This window comes from Cyanistes caeruleus, chromosome 9 (assembly GCF_971803275.1).
Source record: "Cyanistes caeruleus chromosome 9, bCyaCae1.hap1.1, whole genome shotgun sequence".
NCBI classification, from domain to species: Eukaryota; Metazoa; Chordata; class Aves; order Passeriformes; family Paridae; genus Cyanistes; species Cyanistes caeruleus.
This window is the reverse complement of record NC_141709.1, coordinates 1973546-1984818: the sequence shown is the minus strand read 5'-3', so window position 1 is coordinate 1984818 and position 11273 is coordinate 1973546. Positions and strand designations below refer to the sequence as shown.

The window sequence follows — 11273 nt, the reverse complement described above, 5'->3', positions numbered from 1 at the left end:
AAACTTGAACAGGGCCAGACCAAGAGGCTGCTTAGGAGCTGGGATGGTTGGGTTTCCCTCTGAGGGCTGGTGGCTGAGGGAGGTGTCTGGACAGTCCTGAGCTGTGTTGGTGTGGCAAAGGTCTTCCTTGGGCAGCTGCAGCCATGGGGCTGGCCCTTAACCAGGCAGAGTAAGGCAATGTCCTGTGGAGAAATGGGATGTAGGAGCAGATTTTCTAGCAGTAGTGATGATTTTCTTCCCTTTGCACCAGTCCCTTGGCTGTGCCACGAAAAGCCCAGGTAATTCCCCATGAGATGCACTGAATAACCCAGCACGGAGCAAAGGTGCCTGAACACAGGGACTGGCCTGGCTGATGCTGTGGAGGTGGGCCAGGGCCAAGCAGTGAGCAAAGACCTTCTGTGGGCTGGGAATGGGATGAAGGCAGAAGCCAGGTCCTGGAAATGCTGTTTGCTCTGGCAGAGCTGGTGGCCATCAGCACTGGGGTGGCACGATGGCTTTCAAGGACGTATTGGGAAGCCAGTGGTGGAGGGTTGGTGTCAAAACATCCCTGATTATATCAAGAGGGTTTCTGGGGAATTCCTAGGCTAGGCTGGAGAGGAGCACTCTCAGCCTTGTCCCCTGTGTGGCACCCACTGCTGGGTGTGCTGGGGTGCTTGGGTCTGTGCTCTTCATCACCCTGCAGCCCCCCAGCCAAGAGAGGAGTTGTGCTGTCTGCAGCCCCTAGAGCATGGGGTGGATCTGCTCGTGCTTTGGCCTTCAGCACCTGAGATTTACGCTCTGGGCAGGGCTTCTGTCACTGAGAGCACAGCTTGGCTCCTCAATGGGAGTGTCACAGCCCTGCTGGGTCTGACCTCGAGCTGGTGGGTGCCTGCTCCAGCACTGAGTTTGAGGCTTCAGTGCTGTGTTCCCCTAAATCCTCCCAAGAGTAGTGAGGGGGGGGCTGTGGGATGTGCTGGGGCAGCTGCTGTCAATTAGTCCCCTCTGCTAAATTGCTTCTGAGCCCACTCCCTCCCCAAAAGGCAAGCTGCAAACCCCTCTGAGTTTATGATCTGTGAGTTCACGCAGCCTCCATTAATTTTATGGGTAGATTTTCCTATATCTACTCTCATATATCAGCCCTGAGAGCAGGAGGTGGTGGTGGTGGCAGGGGAGCGTGACGTAACCTGCTCTGACACACATCACTGCTGGGAGGGAGGGAGGGAGGGAGGGTGAGCACCCAGCCTCTGCCCTTCTTCCCACCTTTTCCCACAGCTCCAGGGAAGCCCTGGATCTCTCCCTGAAGAAAGGAACACTCCTGAAGTCCCTGTGGAGGCAGAGCAGCTTTTCCCTGAGGGAGCACTGAGAATGCTCTTGCTTGAGGGTGGGGGATTATAGAAAACTCCACCCCTGATCCAAGCAGGATGAGGAATGGGAAAAGACCATAAATCACTCAGGAAAGCAAAACAGTTGAGAACCCAAAAGGCTCCAGAGCATGGATTGCTGACCTAAGCCCCGTTTGAGCAGGGCCAGCTTTTTACTCAGCTTTCATGATGAGGTATGGTGGGAGGCTGGGATGATGCACCAAGTCTGGAGCATCAGCAGGAGATGTTGAACTGGGGACTTGCCACGGAAGCCAAGTGAGTGGTACAGGCTGGTTTGCTTCCCTGAGGAAACCTTGAGACCCTTCCCCAGTGAGCAACAAGCAGGGGCTGGGAAAATGCCCCATTTCTGCTGCAATTTGCCCAGTGCAGGTGCCTCTGGCATGCAGGGGGGTGTTAACCATCCCACAGCTCCTGGGGCCAAGGGGCTGCCTGGGCAGGAGGAAAGAGGGATGTAAACCATCAGAGCTCCCTATAAATTTGTGGGGTAATTGGCAGCGTTGCACTTGTGATGAAATCCAAGAAGGAGCTAAACCCTCAAACAGGGAAGAGCTTTGGGAGGAGGGTGCAAGGGAGCCTGATGGAAACCCTGGTTGTATTTCAGGCTTGGATTCTCTTTTTGCTTTCCCCTGGGGAGCAGCTGCTTGGATGGGTCCAGGTGGGACTTGTTCCCCATCCTGGGGGAGATGCAGGTGAGGGGATCCCTGATGTGGGTCCTATGCCCTGAGAATTGCCAAAAACTCCTTGTCTGAAGCTTTGCTTTCTCAAATCACTCCATGTCTGAGCAGGTTAATCCATCAGTAAATGCTGTTTAAAGTGTTTGGGCATTAATTTGTTCTGAGTTGTTCCAAGAGGAGCCCACGGGGCTGCCAGGAGCCTGGGGTGGGCTGGGGCAGGTTCTGGGGTGTTGCAGCCCCACAGTTGGGAGAAGATGCTCGGCTTTGCTCCATGGTCTTTGCCTGGGCCAGCTCTAAGGTGGTACAGAGCCCTCCCCGTGCTGCTGGAGTCATTCTTTTTGAACAAAATCTGACCATTTTTGTTCATCTTGCCTGTGCTTTGTGTCTGCTTCCCAGTTGGCAACACTTGGGAAATTTTTTTTTGCAACTTGCTGTTGAAAGACTTTGGGATATTTTTATTTTTTTTTTTCCCCCCAGGATCAATTTTTGCAGTGGAAAAAATCCCATTTTTCAGCTACCTCTCTGCATGGCCTCTGACAGAGCACCCTCTCCCAAACCAACAGCAACCAGACCACAAAAATTATTCCCAAAGAAACAATTAAAAAGCAAGAAAAGGGCACTGACCAAGACCTCTTTTTCTTTCTATATTCTGAGAAAGCATGTGAATCACCCCGCTCCCAATTCTTCCCAGAACATCGTAGCAACGTTACAAATTTAGCCATAAATCTGCGGTTGAATTATAGTTATCATTGTAAAACAATAATAACTATGCAGATCCTTATTATGGTGCATTAAGTTACAATGATAGTAAATCTGTCACGATAACCATGGCAACTCTCTCAGGCACGCAGCAGGGCTCCGTGATGTTATTGATAAAATCTGCTGAACTCTGCTGTCTTACCCTCCGCAGAGCCAGTTTATTGGGGATGGTGATTAAGTGATGCAAACCATCTCCCTCTCCCCTGGCACTCATTTCTTCTCCTCCTTGGCGTGGGGACGGGGTTCTTGCCTTTGTAGGGTGGGTCCAGGTTGAAAGGAGCGGGACATGGGAATGGGTGGGGATGGAATTCTGGTGTCTGGGGGGCTCTGGGCCAGCTGCTCGCCCAAAAGGTGGCTCTGTTGGGTGCCTGAAAGCAGAAAGTGGCAAGCAGGGGGTGGCCCCAAAGCAGCACTTGGGTGTGGAAGATGCTGAGCCTTCCCTGGGGCTGGAGATGGTTAATGGCACTGGGAGTGTGCTGGAGGCAGGTCAGTGGATGGGCTGACTCAGGCTGTGGTCAGGCTGGAGCACCCAGCACAGAGACTCTCATCGTGTGGCTGCTGCTCTGACATGTTTTATGGCCTTGTGTCATCCTACTCCTGGTCCTGTCCAGCCCCACTGCTGCCAGAATAACCCACAAGAAAGGCTGTTCTCATGAATTTCCCTGACTTGTTTTGGGGCAAGGGAAGATCACACTTCTCTGGATGCCTCTGGGAGCCAAACCACAGCAGCTCCTTCCTAGTTTCCATCGACCTCATGCATGTGCAATCTTACACAAACTCGTGGAGCGATGCCAGGCAGGGGCACCAGTTTGTCCAGGCAGGGATGTGTGTGGAGGCATCAACAGCTCCTGCTCCCTTCTCCCCAGGCTGTGACAGCTTGGAGGACCCAGCTGCAGCCTCTCCCTCTCGGTTCCATGACAAAGTGAGGCCATTTCATCCTAGAACAGACTTTGGGTTTGTTAACCTGGTTCCCTCTGTGGAACTGCTGCTCCTTGAGGTTTATTTCAGACGAGCACAGGCTGCAGCTGGCAGAGCTCTGGGAGCCAGCAAGTTTCTGGGGTGCTGGGAGAGTGCCTTGATGGAGGGCAGGGAGCTCCTGAGCCCAACTCAGCTGTACCAGCTGTGCTGGGCTCTGCTGGAGCTGGTGCCAGGCTCAGGGACACTCTTGTGCTGGCTGCTGTGCCCATGGGTGACACGGGCTGAGGACCCACAGCTGAGGGAACACTGGGGAAAAGACACTCTGCTTGCTGGGCTGCTTCTTGCTTCCTCATCCCCTCCTCTTCCCTGCCAGGGTTGCCAAAAAGGGGCATGTTTCTCCTTTTGTCGTTTTTCCATTGTAAAGTTTCACGCTGGTTTAGGGAAAAAAGGCTATTAATTTATCACTCTAATAGGGTTTTTTTCTGGCTGAAGAAAAGCCCATTAAAGTCTTGCTAAGTATAGGAACCCAAGTTTCATTGTGAGTGTTTATATTTTCTAATCACTTGCAGATGATGCCAGTGTGTAGCTGGATATTGGACTGGAAGTGCTGGCTGGTTTCTGTGCCATTGCTTTAGTGGCTGCTTTGTGCAAATCTGCCATGCTTGGAGGGTCAGAATTTATTTGGGAAGCAGTGAAGATGCTGTGCAGTGACCCTGCAGGATGCCTTTGGTGTTTGCTCTTCCCTCTTTGCCCCAGGATGGGACAGCCTGGGATCTGCTGCTCTCTGGGTGCAGCTGGTGCAGGTCAGTGAGGCTGAAGTGAGGGAACCACAGATCTTGCCAGGAAGGCAGCTGGCCCTTCTGAGAGTAAAGCCTATTCTTTAAAATATAGCAAAAAACAAAAAAATTCCTTGAGGAAAATATTTGCAAATGGTCCTGCTGGGGCATTTCCAGTGATTTTATTTAAATACTATATTGGGTGAAACACATAAAGCAGCCTTCTCCATCCTTATATTGGGAAATTTCCCAGCCCCATGGAAATCCATCTGGATCCCCTGTATGTGTCAGCTTTCAGAATGAAGGGAATATCTGGGATATTTGCTCACACAGGTGAGAGGATTTGAGAGGCTGGCACAGGATGGTCCAGCAGGATGGAGACAGAATCCTATTGCTCCTGACCTGCAGACAGTGCCCATCTTCCCTTCTGAGCCTGTGTTCTGCTCCTAAAGACTGCTGCAAATCTTCCTTTTGACTCCTGGGATCTTTTTGATTCTGTGTAAGGATCTGTGGACAGATTTTTTTGTTGCTGTTGATTGGAAACTTATCAGTATAATTACACAAGCATATGTTTTATAGGTTCCATCTTAACACTGTTAAACATCAATCTGGTATTTACTGTGAGTTATATTAACTGTTAGTGATGACTATTACACAAATGCTGACAAAATTATTGAATGAGAGCCATTTGGAATTGCAGGCTCCCTATGTGTGCCACTGTGCAATACTTTTCTCTATTACTGAACTGAGAAAAGGGACTTCAAGTATCCAGACCCCTTGATGCATTTATGTGGCTAAAGGCATGATGGATTTCATGTGCTGCAAAACCTGAGCTTTCATTTAAAAATAATAACTGGGTTCTCCAGGTTTCCAGTCCTGCTCAGTGCCTTCATTCCCCCTTACCTTGACAAACAGGAAACCCCCAATGGCCAACACACCTTTCACAGACTCTGAACTCAACTTTTATTGTGTGGTTTGGGGTTTTTTTTTCTGGTTTGCCCAAGTCTGAAGACCCTGTCTCAAGAGCTTGAAGTTCTCAAGACAGTTTTGTACTGCCAGGGCACAGAGAGAGGTGTCATGGACAGAGGGGACATTGCCACCCAGCGTGGTGACCTCATTCTGCCATCACCAGGGGAATGTTTTAAGGCTGGAATCATCCTTGATGTGAAATGTTTGGGAGTGGGGTCCGTGTGTCACCTTCTCTGGACTGCTTGGATGAGATCCTGCTTGCCCTTGGATCTGGTGGGGAGGGAGGACAGGGAAGCTGGGAAGGTTTGGTGTCAGGAGAGCAGACACTTGGGAGCTTGTTAAATCGGGAAAGCAGGGGGAGGAATATTGGTTTTATAGAAAGGAGTTCTAAATGACTCAGGATGCAATAAAAGCTCTATTTCCAGCTGAGTAGATTGGGTTCCCCTTTGGACTGTGGAGTTTGGGGGGAAAATAAAGCCGTGCTTCTCACTTGGGTGTGTGTGGAGAGATGGGGCACGACCCTTTCCTGGGCCCAGGAGGCCTTGGAGGGAGATGAGATCTGGGGGTTGGAGCTGGTCTCAGGATCCCTTCTGCTCTATTAGCCTGCAGGATGGCACAGTGCAGTCTCTGGTGGCTGCTTATCAAGGAATGTGCCTTTGGTGATACAGGACACCTGGGAGCACTAAACAGTGACTTATAATGGGCCAGATAAAAATAAAGACTCATTTTGTTCTGGCTGTGGCTCACAAGTGGAAGTTCTCATCCCTGCAGCTCTGTGAAAGGGCTGGGAACCCTTTGCTGTCTCAGCAGTGTGAAACCTTGGGCCACAGGACGGGAAATGAGGAGGGGACTCGGCTCTTGGTGGTGCTGCTGTGAGGCCTGGATCTCTGTTTTGAGAAACTTCCTCCCTTAGTGACTCTCTGAGGGGGAAAGATGGATCTTGAGGAAATCTCCTGAACACTGTGCTGAAGCTGCTCACCAGGGACCTGTGGTGGGCCAGCCATGGCTGGGGCTGCTCTGCCGGGAAATTTGGGAAAGCTGCTTTTTCCCGTGGTTTTTCTGCTCGTGGGATGGAGCAGGTGACTGAGACAAGCATCCAACAGGGCACCTTGTCCACAAGTGGTGTGGAGGGGTGAGGCTTTGCTGGGCTCAGGCACAGCTTTCCTGTGGGTTTGGCTTCTTCAGGTGGCCAGAACAACTGGCTTTGAGTGTCCTTGGTCACCCAGAGGGGAAAGGGCTGCATGGAGAGGCAGCTCAGAGCAGGGAGGGGGAAATGGAGCAGCCCTTGCTGCTTCACGTGGCTTAAGAAACCTTCTCAGAGCAAACAAACCACAAAGGGGGAAAGGTCCAGCACTTCAGTGGCCTTAAATTGTCCCTACTGCAGCCCAGGGAAGGAGCATCCAGCTCCTGCTACCCCTCAGGTGTCCCCAAGATGCATTAAAACCACAGCTTCTTTTGTGCCTGCTGGTGCTGCCAAGTCAGAGCTCAGTCAAGCTGTGCTTGTTGTGCTTCTGCTCTGCTTTCCCAGCAAAGTGAGTCCTGCAGACAGCTCTGTTGTTCCCTTTTCCAGCAGACTGGAGTCACCAGGCAGTAAGGCAGAGGTTGTTTGCGAGGAGCAGGAGGGGGTGAGCAGAGAGTGATGCTGGGGATGTCCCCAGGGAGGACAGGCTGCTGGGGGGAGCTCAGCACCCAATGCCCAGGATCCTGTGCCTTCTTCTGCTTGTGATTTCAATCCCTGGGTGCTGCTGGGGCTGGGAAGGGACCCTGGGCTGCTCTGCAAGTCTGGGGCATCCCCATGAGCACAGGCAGGTGCTGTTTGCTCTCAAGGCAGAAATAAAGCTGGTGGATCGAGGGGACTTCACTGCCTTGAAGGCAAAGCTGCTTCCCTGCCTGCACCTTCCTCTCTGGACAAGAATTGAGGTGCAGAACTGCAGGGGAGCAGGACCTGTTGGGCACTGCCTGCCAGCCCCCAGGGCTCCCTGATTTAATATTTGTTTTTACCTCTAATAGGAGCAAAGAAAGGCAAATAATCCATGAGGAGAGTCCCACAGCATAAGCTATTGGAATAACAGATGGAAATATTATATTTTTTGAAACATTCTTGCTGCAGAGCTGCCTCTTTGAAGTGTGTTTGAGCAGAACACACCGTGCCAAGAGAACAGGGGGGGAGAAATTATTCGTGTCAGCAGAGCTGGGAGCTCACTGGACCACTCAGCCTTGCCAGGCAGGGCATGAGGGTGTGGCAGGACCTGTCCACTGCAGACAAATCCAGCAGCTGTGCTCAGGTGAGATGGTGAATATGGGTTTTTCCAGAGCTCTTGCTGCCCAAGAGTGGTGCTAATGTCCTGTGCTCACTCACAGCACTGCCTGACTACATTTGCACTCAGACTTTTTTTCCTCCCAGATGATGAATGATTTTGGGGAAGGCAAGAGGATTAAAGGTTTATGGGATGTTTCTCAGAAAAAGTGGAAGAGTACAGTTCTTCCTTCCACCTGATTCTCTTGTTCTCAGAATGAAAAATCCCAATTTAGGGGCAATTCAAGAGGAAGTGTGGCTCAGCCTGGGGCTGCTGTGGCATTAAACAGGAGGCTGTGAGGAAGAGGTGAAGGAAATGCTGATGGAGGCAGGTTGCACACTTAGCAGGGAGAGGTTTGGGTTGGAAGAATCTCCCTTCAAAGCATGCAGGAACAAAACAAGGTCAGGCAGAGTGACAAAGCTCTCAGCTCTGTTTAAGAGGCCCCTTTGAGTGAATAAACACTGCTGTGATCTGCAGCAGCTTTTCTGGAGCCCTGACTGTGGAGGAAGGTGGCTCCTTGTGCTGGGCTGGTGGGTTTGCTCCTGAGATGCTGGTGGAGGGCTCCAGCACACCAGGCTGCTCCTGACCTCAAAGCAGGTGTCTGGGGAAGGCTGTCCCAAGAAGGCAGCAGCATCCTCCTGCTTGCAGGTGAGTGCTTGGTGCCTGCTGTGTCCCCCTGCAGCGGGTCAGGAGGGAAATGTGTGGGAGAGGGACAGGGCAGTGCCTTTTCTAGGTCGTGCTGAGCGGGAGGTTGTTTGTGCTGTGTGCAGAGAAACATCACCCTGACATGTCCCCAGCTCAGCCTGGACACTAGGACTCCCTAGAAATGTTTTTGTGCCCCTGAGCAGACAGAAGTGACTGTCCCCAGAGCTGCCACGTGCTATGGGGAAGTGGAAACGTGTAGACCCCAAAGGATGCTGTGCCTCCAAGGGGATTAGCAGGAGAGGCTGCCTTTGTGCTGGTGAGTTTCCTGAGCTGGTCTGGCTGAACGTCAGGGTGAACATATGTGGATCTTCTCCCTGGTGAAGCCTCAACATGTTTTGTCTTCACAGCAGGGAGCAGCACAAGCTGCTGGGGGCCGTGCTGGGACAGCAGGCTGCGCTGCCATCCCGTACCTGTTTGATCTCAGGGTGCAAAGATGTGTGTGTTATGGGCTTGTGATAAAGTTCCTGTGATAAAGCAGCAAAGATGTGACAGCTCCAGCCAGGCCCCAGCCCGTGCTCTGGGATACAGATGTTGGCACTGCTGGTGGATATCCAAAACTTCACCACAGAGAGGATTCGGGACTTGCAGAGGTATTTGGGAATTTGTTTCCTTTCTGAAGGGGGGTTTGTGGTGCTGTGAGGTGCTGTATGTATATTGTATGCATATTCCCCTCTCCCTGAGGGGAACTGGGGTGTGAGAGCTGCCTGCTGAGTTGTGCCAGCCCCACATCCTGGGTCTCCCTTGCCCTTCCTGGGGGTGGACAGAGGAGCCTGAGGAGTGTGAGCAGGTTTCCATTCCTGGCCTGGGCTGTGGTGCTTGTTAGCAAAGGCTCTGCTGCCTCAGCAAGGAGATTTGATTTGGATGAAACTGCAGGCTGTGTGTTTGCTCAGAGCCTTCCCTTCCAGCTCTGACCAACATTCTCCCTAAGGAACGGGGAAACTGAGGCACGGGGACACTCATGCCCCTGCAGTTGCAGTGGAGCAACATCACCTGTGTCCTGCTCTTGGTCCAGTGCAGGAGTGGCTGCACAGAGCTCTGATCCAAAGGATCCCTGCTCTTCTCCTGGGCTCCAGGGAGCTCTCAGGCAGCCGGAGCCGCCTTTGCTTCCACCGGCCTGATGGCAGTTCCGCTCCTAATAAGTTAATCTGATGGGTTTTGTCATGAGCAAAACAAGAAATCACGTTTTTAATAATAAAAAAAGGGTCCTGCATCTTGTTAACATCTGGAGTTCAATCATTTCTGTGCTCAAAACTGTGGAATGCTTCAGCACAATATAAATCTTGCCACTTGCTGTACATGGGCTCCAGATGGGGAGGGAGAGTTCATGTTCACTTGTAGCCCAGATGGGTGCTGGTGGCTCTGCCTGGAGCCTCCACGGCGTGTGGATCCCCTGATCCCACGCTGGGTGAGAGGGCTGAACCCCCCCAAATGGGCTTGGAATGGCAGGGTTGTGTCTGGAGAAGGGGGGATGTCTCCCCACTGCCTTAAAGTTTGTGCCAAAGGCATCTCAGCACCACGGAGTGATGGAGCCACAGCCAAACACCCCAAGGGCCAGGTTGGGCATCTCCACTGGGTGTGTGATGCCTGAAGTTCTGGCTTTTGTATTTCCCAGGTTCTGTAGTGCATTGGTAACTCTGAACTCCATATGAAGTGTCAGCCAGTTCTCCTCACAGCTCAGGCACACACAACAATCCTTTTCCAGCCCCACAACCAAGGACACCGCTGCAGCTCCAGCCCCAAAAAGCACAACCAGCAGCGAATTGAGGAGAGCAGTCTGGGAGGATGGGACTGCATCACCTGCAGCTCGAATGGGACAATGAACCCCAATATGGAAATGGACCAAAACTGATCAAAGTGTGAAAACTCATAACCTCCATCCTGGGTGTAGCCTTGGCCAGGCTCTTGCAGTGCCCAAGGTACATCCTTTGAAGGCCTTTTAATAAATATCCACTTTTCTCCTTTAACCCTGTCTAGCCCCTGTTCTGGGTGGCCTCTCAAGGCATCAGGAGATGCACAAACCACTCCTGGGAGCCAGGGGAAGGGTTGGAGCTGTGTCCCCTGACAGGACCACCTTGGGGTGATGGCATCCCAAGCCCCCATGGGCTCATGGGCTCACCTTGTTTTGCACCCAGATCACTGCTAAATGTACTAAATAAAGCCTAAATATGCTAAATAAACTCCAAAATCTTGCAGCAGACCTGTGGGATGCCTGGCTGTGAACAAAACATCAGGCTGGAAACAAAGCATTTATCTCTGCTCTGCTCCTTTGCCAGGCTCTAACCAGTTCCTTCCCTTTTGCACAACGACCAATTTCCTTAACAATCCCTGGAGGTAGGGTTTTCTGAAAATCTGACTGCACCCATCACACCAGGAACATTTTTAATGACAGCAAGAGAATTTATTCTCTCTGGAAGTTAAATTTTTGCTCAAAAGACATGTAAATTGCATTTTTATGTTTAAAACCAAGATTTTTTGAGACCAAAGCTTTGGTTTGGTTTTTTTTTTTTTTTTACATTTCAGACAAGTCAGGCAAATTTCCACAAAAATATTTTCTGTATTTATTTTTTTTTTAAATATAAATCTGCTTTTGACTAAAAAATGGCCTGCTATGATCTGTTTGGATGGAAATTTTTCAAGCAGCCCTAGTCAGGGTATTGATGTGAGAAAGGCAGGAGTAGGAAATACGTGCTCGGAGAGCTGGGGAAGGTCTGTGCTGCCTGTGGATCTGTTGGTGCTGTAGGTGAGGCACAGCAGTTTGGTTTTTCCATGTCTTTTGGAGGTTTTTGCTGATGTCTAGAGTGGAGACACCACAAC

At 51.2% G+C, this 11273-nt stretch overlaps 1 long non-coding RNA gene across 1 annotated transcript; it reads left to right on the top strand.

Annotated features, from left to right (window-relative positions):
- The first annotated feature begins 7467 nt into the window (after positions 1-7467).
- LOC147651435 (uncharacterized) lies at positions 7468-10913 on the top strand. Its single transcript, XR_015273942.1, has 3 exons — positions 7468-8715; positions 8807-9049; positions 10072-10913. It is a non-coding gene; the product is annotated as an uncharacterized LOC147651435 (long non-coding RNA).
- Positions 10914-11273: the final 360 nt, after the last annotated feature.